The sequence below is a fragment of the Aotus nancymaae genome, unplaced genomic scaffold (genome assembly GCF_030222135.1).
Source record: "Aotus nancymaae isolate 86718 unplaced genomic scaffold, 86718_ANA_hifiasm-v0.15.2.pri h1tg000002l, whole genome shotgun sequence".
Classification (NCBI taxonomy): domain Eukaryota; kingdom Metazoa; phylum Chordata; class Mammalia; order Primates; family Aotidae; genus Aotus; species Aotus nancymaae.
Window position 1 is genome coordinate 20,470,637 of NW_026988413.1, and position 8,994 is coordinate 20,479,630.

The following is an 8,994-nucleotide window of genomic DNA, read 5'->3' on the forward strand; positions in this document are numbered from 1 at the left end:
CATGGGTGGAATTACAGCCGGACCGAGACAAATGTCAGAAAATCAGGGTTCTGCTCACCATTGTCTTAGGATAAGGTTTTTAAAGAATTTGTACCACAGGACAAAAGTTCTTCATGAGAGAATTTACAGCAGTAAATCTTTCTAATGATGTGATTAGAGAATAAAGGATGGCTGTCTTCAAATTTGGCTACTGTTCTTTTCCCAACAATTTGTCCCAAAGTTGAGTGATTATAAGTCAGAGTTTTATTCTACAAACAAGATCATCCCAAACCTGCAGTGCACTTAGAGACATGCAGTCTGATACCTAGCATACGTGTGGGATCAGGAGACCAGCTGATCTTACGTTTCAGTACTAAAATAAAGCAATATCCCGCTTAGTCAGAAGACAGACTTTCAGCAAATGCAACAGTCAGAACATATCTATAAACCCAGAAAAACAAGCAAACAGACATCTCCTGAGCTTTAAAAATAGATGTTTAAAAAAATACCATAAAATATGTTTTGTGAGGGAATTCCTCAGACAATTACACACAGCCAATTTTTTTTTCTTATTTTATATAGAACTACAGACTCTATTATCTGATTTCTTAACCAATAGACAGTTAGCTGCATCCAATTATAAGGAGTAAGGAATTGTTGGAAGCAGACATACAGACAATAAAGAGAATGGACAACTAGAGTTCTGAAAAGAGTTTTTCATAAAAATAAAAATATATATCAATAACAAAAAGTCATCCCAACAACTCAGGAAGCAGAGCTCTCTGGGGCCATAGCCAGAGCACACAATCATTCTTGCTCTGGTGGCCTTTTAATCATTTATATATATTACAAGTTGGCAAAATACTTTGAGTCATCCTGATAATCCCAAGGCTGATTATGCTAAGTACACTCTTTAAGAGGGCAAAAAAGCTCATAGACATTTAATATTAATATCTTTAGTTAAGGAAAGGACAGTACTTGAAGAGATAAACTTTAGTCATCTTTTAAAATTAACCTTTTTGAATCTCTCATTTCCATGTGAGCTAGATAGATATATAAGCATGGATTAATCATTGCATTAGCTAATAGTTCTTCCTGCCTTTAGATATTAGCTGGGAGCATATTTGTGTTTGTTTGCTAGAGCTGCAGGAACAGAGAATCACAAACTGGGTGGCTTAAACAACAGAAAAATATGATCTCACAGCTCTGAAGGCCAGAAGCCCAGAATCAAGGTGTTGCCAGGATTAGCTCCTTCTGAGAGCTATGAGAGAAGGATCTGTTCCAGGCTTCTCTCTTTGGCTTATAGATAGCTGTGTTGATGTTCACGTGGTGTTCTTTCTGTATGAGAGTCTGTCTCCAAATTTGCCCTTTACATAAGGACGCTGGGCATATTGGATTAGGTCCCGTCCCAATGACCTCATTTTAACTTGGTAAAGACCCTATCTCTAGAAAAGGTCAGATTCTGAGGCAATAGGGGTTCAGACTTCAACATGTAAATTTAGTGGGGAGACAAAATCTAACCAACAACACTTGGTATCTATGCAAAAAATACAAAGTAAATAAATCAAAGTTATATTTTATACCTGCAGTTAATGTTGGTTAAAGGCATGCTCTTTAAAGTTTACTTTAGTATTGCTGATGGATTGTCTTAAATTCATTTGTCTTATCTTTTTCGTGATCAAAGGCATAATAATCAATGATTTAATAATCAATGATTAGCCACTGTGCTTCCATAATATTTATCAAAGTCAACCTCATGCTCTATTCTTTCTAAAACATCACCTCCTCTAATTCTCTTCTCATGTTCTTGGAGACATAAACCATATATTGATCATCTTAGCAAACCTGTTGCGTAGCACTGTGCTTTGTACATGATCAGTCATTAATAAGTGCTTTTTGAGGTGAATATAATTGAAATGTTAGTTGAGATTATAAATTTGCTCAGTGACTGTGGAGCTGTGTGAAGTTAATTGACTCACATAGGAGACTGCTTTAGTCTCATTCTCCAAGTTCTAATTAAATAAACTAATGAAAAATTGACAAATGGTGGCTCAATTAGACTCATTTCATCTATCTTGTTCTGTGCACATTCACTGGCCCTGCATTCCTGGAGTAATTTTAAGGAGTTGGGATAGATGTGGACTCTGGTCAAAAGTGAACCCAAGTAATTGGTGGTCCAGCTCTCTTCAAGAGTCAGTCCAGTAGCATCTTGTATCCAGCTAATGAGGTTGGCACAATTAAAGTTCATTATCCCAGACTGAATTTTCCAAAAGGCCACATGCTGTTAACTGAAATGGGAGAAAAAAGGTAAATACATGTAAATTGTATATTGTTTCTACATTGTTCACTAATTTACATATAGATTCTGATGTCACCTTTATGGGACTCAGGTCTCAGTTCTAATATTGCCTTTTCAAAGATACCTTCTGGAGCATTCAACCTAAAGATACCTCTCTACCTCATTCATTTCTAACACATTTTAAAATAAATGTCCTTTTTAATGTGGACCACCATGTAAAATAATCTTTCATATTTTTGTTTACTATCAGCTGCCTCATGCCCCCATCCCTACTAGAATTAAACTTCAGATCAGGAGTCTGGTCACTCTGGCTTACCAATATTTTGTTCTTCAGGGCTTGGCCATACTAGGAATTTGGTTAATATTTGGTGAGTATATGCCTCTACATGACACCCTCCTCCCTCCATACCAGCTCTCTGACCTCACCTTTTACAAATCTTTCCTCTATTTATACAACTGAAGTCTTGTTGGTCCCATGCTGTTCTTCAAAAAGAACCATGTTCTGCCTCAGAGCCTTCACGGATCCTTCCCACCTCCCTCTGTGTGCTTTACTATTTCAATTCTCTCAGGTCTCTGCTCAGTATGGTTCTCCATAGCACCAGTCACCATCTGGCACAGCATATGTTTATTTGTCATACTAGGTGCCATTATGCCCCACACAGATAGTCCTTCATGAGCTAGATACTCATTCTCTGAGCTGTGAGAGCATTCCTGCTCACAGATCACATCTTATAAACACACCCCACTTGAAATAGCCCTTGGCTGATGGAAGCTGCAGCCCACATTGAATATCAGGTCAGAGTGGAGGCCTGTCCTGGATCCAGTGCTGCCTCTGGGGCTTTCTGAGGCCCTTGTTGCAGCTGAATCTCAGCTTAATCTTTTCCTCTGACCAAACTTGCTTCCCTTGCTGTCTCCCTCCCTCCCATGTATTGATTATTAATAAATGTTCCTGTACACAAATATTCATCTCAGAGTGTATTTTCCTGGGAATACAATCTAAGACATGAGCTAAGACTTACATAGAATGTTAACTTCATGAGAACAGGGAGTTTAGAATGTAAACTTCATCTAATTGATCCAGACTCATTCACTGTTGCATCCCCCAGTGTCTAAGAGATGCTTAGTTAATATTTGTTGAACAAATAATTGAATAAGAAGTCAGGCATCTCTTCTCCCAGAGGTGAAAGTATGGACATGGATGAATTCTATATGTTTTTACTGGAAGACAACAAAGAACAGCTTTCAGGAGATTTGTTGAACTGCTCTGAAGAAAGAATATTGCCACACCATAAATAATCTGTATGAATAATTTATCTTGCACAGCATAATTTTCAGTTTGTAGTGTTTTCACATAGACATCCAGAGTCACTCCAATTTGATCTCACAGCTCATTTGGCCCTTCTGGAAACTATATAAAGAAGATATGTGAGCAATTATCTCCATTTTATTTTATTTTATTTATTTTTATTGTACTTTAGGTTGTGGAGTACATGTGCAGATCATGCAGGATTGTTGCATAGGTACATGCATGGCAATGTGGTTTGTTGCCTCCCTCCCCCTGTCACCTATATCTGGCATTTCTCCCCATGTTATCCCTCCCCAACCTCCCCCATTCCCCTGCTGTGCCTCCCCTGCCCCTGCAACAGACCCTAGTGTATGATGCTCCCCTCCCTGTGTCCATGTGTTCTCATTGTTCAACATCTGCCTATAAGTGAGTACCTGCGGTGTTTGATTTTCTGTTCTTGTGTCAGTTTGCTGAGAATGATGGTTTCCAGATTCATCCATGTCCCTACAAAGGACACAAACTCATCATTTTTTATGGCTGCATAGTATTCCATGGTGTAGATGTGCCACATTTTCCTTGTCCAGTCTATCATCAATGGACATTTGGGTTGGTTCCAAGTCTTTGCTATTGTAAACAGTGCTGCAATAAACATACATGTGCATGTGTCTTTATAACAGAACAATTTATAATCCTTTGGGTATATACCCAGGAATGGGATTGCTGGGTCAAATGGAATTTCTATTTCTAGGTCCTTGAGGAATAGCCACACTGTCTTCCACAGTGGTTGAATTAATTTACACTCCCACTAACAGTGTAAAAGTGTTCCTATTTCCCCACAACCTCTCCAGCATCTGTTGTCTCCAGATTTTTTAAGGATTGCCATTCTAACTGGCATGAGATGGTATCTCAGTGTGGTTTTGATTTGCATTTCTCTAATAACCAATGATGATGAGCATTTTTTCCTATGTTTTTTGGCCTCATAAATGTCTTCTTTTGAAAAGTGTCTGTTCATATACTTTGCCCACTTTTGGATGGGTTCATTTGTTTTTTTTCTTGTGAATCTGTTTTAGTTCTTTATAGATTCTGGATATTAGCCCTTTGTCAGATGGGTAGATTGCAAAAATTTTTTTCCATTCTTTTGGTTGGCAGTTCACTCTAAGGATTGTTTCTTTTACTGTATAGAAGCTCTGGAGTTTAATTAAGTCCCATTTGTCTATTTTAGCTTTTGTTGCCAATGCTTTTGGCGCTTTAGTCATGAAGTCCTTGCCTATGCCTGTGTCCTGAATGGTGTTGCCTAGGTTTTCTTCTAGGGTTTTTATGGTGTTAGGTCTTATGTTTAGATCTTTAATCCATCTGGAGTTAAGTTAATTTTAGTAAAGTGTCAGGAAGGAGTCCAGTTTCTGCTTTCTGCACATGGCTAGCCAGTTTTCCCAACACCATTTATTAAATAGGGAATCCTTTCCCCTTTGCTTGTTTTTGTCCTGTTTGTCAAAGATCAGATGGTTGTAGATGTGTGACATTGCCTCTGAGGCCTCTGTTCTGTTCCATTGGTCTATATCTCTGTTTTGGTACCAATACCATGCTGTTTTGATTACTGTAGATTTGTAGTATAATTTGAAATCAGGTAGCGTGATGCCTCCAGCTTTGTTCTTTTTGCTTAGGATTGTTTTGGCTATGCAGGCTCTCTTTTGGCTCCGTATGAAGTTTAAGGTGTTTTTTTTTCCAGTTCTGTGAAGAAGGTCATTGGTAGCTTGATGGGGATAGTGTTGAATCTATAAATTACTTTGGGCAGTATGGCCATTTTCATGATATTGATTCTTTCTAACCATGAGCATGGAATGTTTCTCTGTTTGTGTCCTCTCCATTTCCTTGAGCAGTGGTTTGTAGTTCTCTTTGAAGAGGTCCTTTATGTTAGCTGTATTCCTAGGTATTCTATTCTCTTTGAAGCAATTGTGAATGAGAGTTCACTCATGATTTGTCTTTCTGTTAGTCTGTTATTGGTGTATAGGAATGCTTGTGATTTCTGCACATTGATTTTTGTATCCTGAGACTTTCCTGATCTGTTTAAGGAGATTTTGTGCTGAGATGATAGGGTCTTCTAAATATACAATCATGTTGTATGCAAATAGAGACAATTTGACTTCCTCCTTTCCTAATTGAATACCTTTTTTTCCTTGCCTAATTGCTCTGGCTAGAACTTCCAATACTATATTGTATAGGAGTGGTGGGAGAGGGCATCCTTGCCTAGTACGAGATATCTAAGGGAATGCTTCCAGTTTTTGCCCATTCAGTATGATATTGGCTGTAAGTCTGTCGTAAATAGCTTTTATTATTTTGAGATATGTTCCTTCGAAAACTATTTTATTGAAAGTTTTTAGCATAAAGGGTTGTTGAATTTTGTCGAAGGCCTTCTCTGCATCTATTGAGATAATCATGTGGGTTTTGTCTTTGGTTCTGTTTATGTGGTGGATTATGTTTATAGACTTGTGTATGCTGAAGCAGCCTTGCATTCCCAGGATGAAGCCCACTTGATCGTGATGAATAAGCTTTTTGATGTGCTGTTGTAATCGGTTTGCTGGTATTTTATTGAAGATTTTTGCATCTATGTTCATCATGGATATTGGACTGAGTTTTCTTTTTTTGTTGATTCTCTGCCTGGTTTTGGTATCAGGATGATGTTGGCCTCATAAAATGATTTGGGAAAGATTCCCTCTTTTTGGATTATTTGGAATAGTTACAGAAGGAATAGTACCAGCTCCTCTTTGTATATCTGGTGGAATTCAGCTGTGAACCTGTCTGAACCTGGACGTTTTTTGGTTGATAGGCTATTAATTGCTGCCTCAATTTCAGCCCTTGTTACCGGTTTGTTCCAGGTTTCAGCTTCTTCCTGGTTTAGGCTTGGGAGGCTGCGAGTGTCTAGGAATTTATCCATTTCTTGCAGGTTTACTGGTTTATGTGCACAGAGTTGTTTGTAGTAATCTCTGATGATAGTTTTTATTTCTGTGGAATCGGTGGTGATGTCCCCTTTATTGTTTTTTATTGCATCTGTTTGATTCTTCTCTCTTTTTTATTAATCTGGCTAGTGGTCTATTTTGTTCATCTTTTCAAAAAACCAGCTCCTGGATTTATTGATTTTTTTGAAGGGTTTTGTTGTGTCTCTATCTCCTTCAGTTCTGCTCCAATCTTAGTTATTTCTTGTCTTCGGCTAGCTTTTGAGGTTTTTTTTTTTTTTTTGATCTTGCTCCTCTAGCTCTTCCAATTTTGACGATAGGGTTTTGATTTTAGATCCTTCCTCCCTTCTCATGTGGGCATTTATTGCTATAAAATTTCCTCTAGATACTGCTTTAAATGTGTCCCAGAGATTCTGGTATGTTGTGTCTTCATTCTCAATGGTTTTGAAGAACATCTTTATTTCTGCCTTCATTTCATTGTTTATCTAGTTGACATTCAGGAGCCAGTTATTCAGTTTCCATGAAGTTGTGCCATTCTGATTTAGTTTCTTAATCCTGAGTTCTAATTTGTTTGCCACGTGGTCTGAAAGACTGTTTGTTATGATTTCCGTTTTTTGCATTTGCTGAGGAGTGATTTACTTCCAATTATGTGGTCAATTTTGGAGTAGGTGCAACGTGGTGCTGAGAAGAATGTGTATTCTGTGGATTTGGGGTGGAGAGTTCTGTAAATGTCTATTAGGTCTGCTTGGTCCAGATCTGAGTTCAAGTCCTGGATATCCTTGTTAATTTTCTGTCTTGTTGATCTGTCTAATATTGACAGTGGAGTGTTAAAGTCTCCCACTATTATTGTGTGGGAGTCTAAGTCTCTTTGTAGGTCATTAAGAACTTGCTTTATGTATCTGGGTGCTCCTGTATTGGGTGCATATATATTTAGGATCATTAGCTCTTCTTGTTGCATTGATCCTTTTGCCATTATGTAATGCCCTTCTTTGTCTCTTTGGATCTTTGTTGGTTCAAAGTCCATTTTATCAGAGACTAGGATTGCAATTCCTGCTTTTTTTTGTTCTCCATTTGCTTGATAAATCTTCCTCCATCCCTTTATTTTCAGCCTGTGTGTGTCCTTGCATGTGAGATGGGTTTCCTGAATATAGCACACTGATGGGTCTTGACTTTTTATCCAATTTGCCAGTCTGTGTCTTTTGAGTGGGGCATTTAGCCCATTTACATTTAGGGTTAATATTATTATGTGTGAATTTGATCCTGCCATTTTGATGCTAGCTGGATGATTGCTCATTAGTTGATGCATTTTTTCATTGTGTCGGTGGTCTTTACCATTTGGTATGTTTTTGGAGTGGCTGGTACTTGTTGTTCCTTTCCTTGTTTAGTGCTTCTTTCAGGAGCTCTTGTAAGGCAGACCTGGTGGTGATGAAATCTCTCAGCAATTGCTTGTCCATAAAGGATTTTATTTCTCCTTCACTTACAAAGCTTAGTTTGGCTGGATATGAAATTCTAAATTTAAAGTTATTTTCTTTAAGGAAGTTGAATATAGGTCCCCTCTCTCTTCTGGCTTGTAGGGTTTCTGCCAAGAGAGTGAGTCTGATGGGCTTCCCTTTCTGGGTAATCCAACCTTTCTCTCTGGCTGCCCTTAGTATTTTTTTCCTTCATTTCAATCCTGGTGAATCTGATGTTTATGTGCCTTGGGGTTGCTCTTCTTGAGGAATATCTTTGTAGTGTTCTCTGTATTTCCTAGACTTGAATGTTGGCCTGCCTTGCTAGGTTGGGGAAGTTCTCCTGGATAATATCCTGAAGAGTGTTTTCCAGCTTGGATTCATTTTCTCTGTCACATTCAGATATGCCTATCAAATGTAGATTAGGTCTTTTCACATAATCCCATATTTCTTGTAGGCTTTGTTCATTTCTTTTCACTCTTTTTTCTCTAATCTTGCCTTTGCATTTTATTTCACTTGAGTTGAACCTCAATCTCTGATATCCTTTCTTCTGCTTGGTCGATTCGGATATTGAAACTTGTGTATGCTTCATGAAGTTCTCATGCAGTGTTTTTCATCTCCATCAAGTCATTTATATTCTTCTCTAAGCTATTTATTTTAGTTAGCATTTCATCTAACCTTTTTTCAAGGTTCTTAGTTTCTTTGCATTAGGTTAGCATGTGTTCTTTTAGCTCTGAGAAGTTTCTTATTACCCACCTTCTGAAGCCTGCTTCTGTCAATTCATCAGACTCATTCTCTATCCAGCTTTGTTTCCTTGCTGGTGAGGAGTTGTAATCCCTTGGAAGAGGAGAGGCATTCTGGTTTTAGGTGTTTTCTTCCTTTTTGAACTGGTTTCTTCCCATCTTCATCTTCGTGCCTTTATCTACCTGTGGTCTTTGGAATTGGTGACTTTCGGATGGGGTCTCTGAGTGGACATCCTTATTGTTGATGTTGAAGCTATTTCTTTCTGTTTCTTAGTTTTCCTTCTAACAG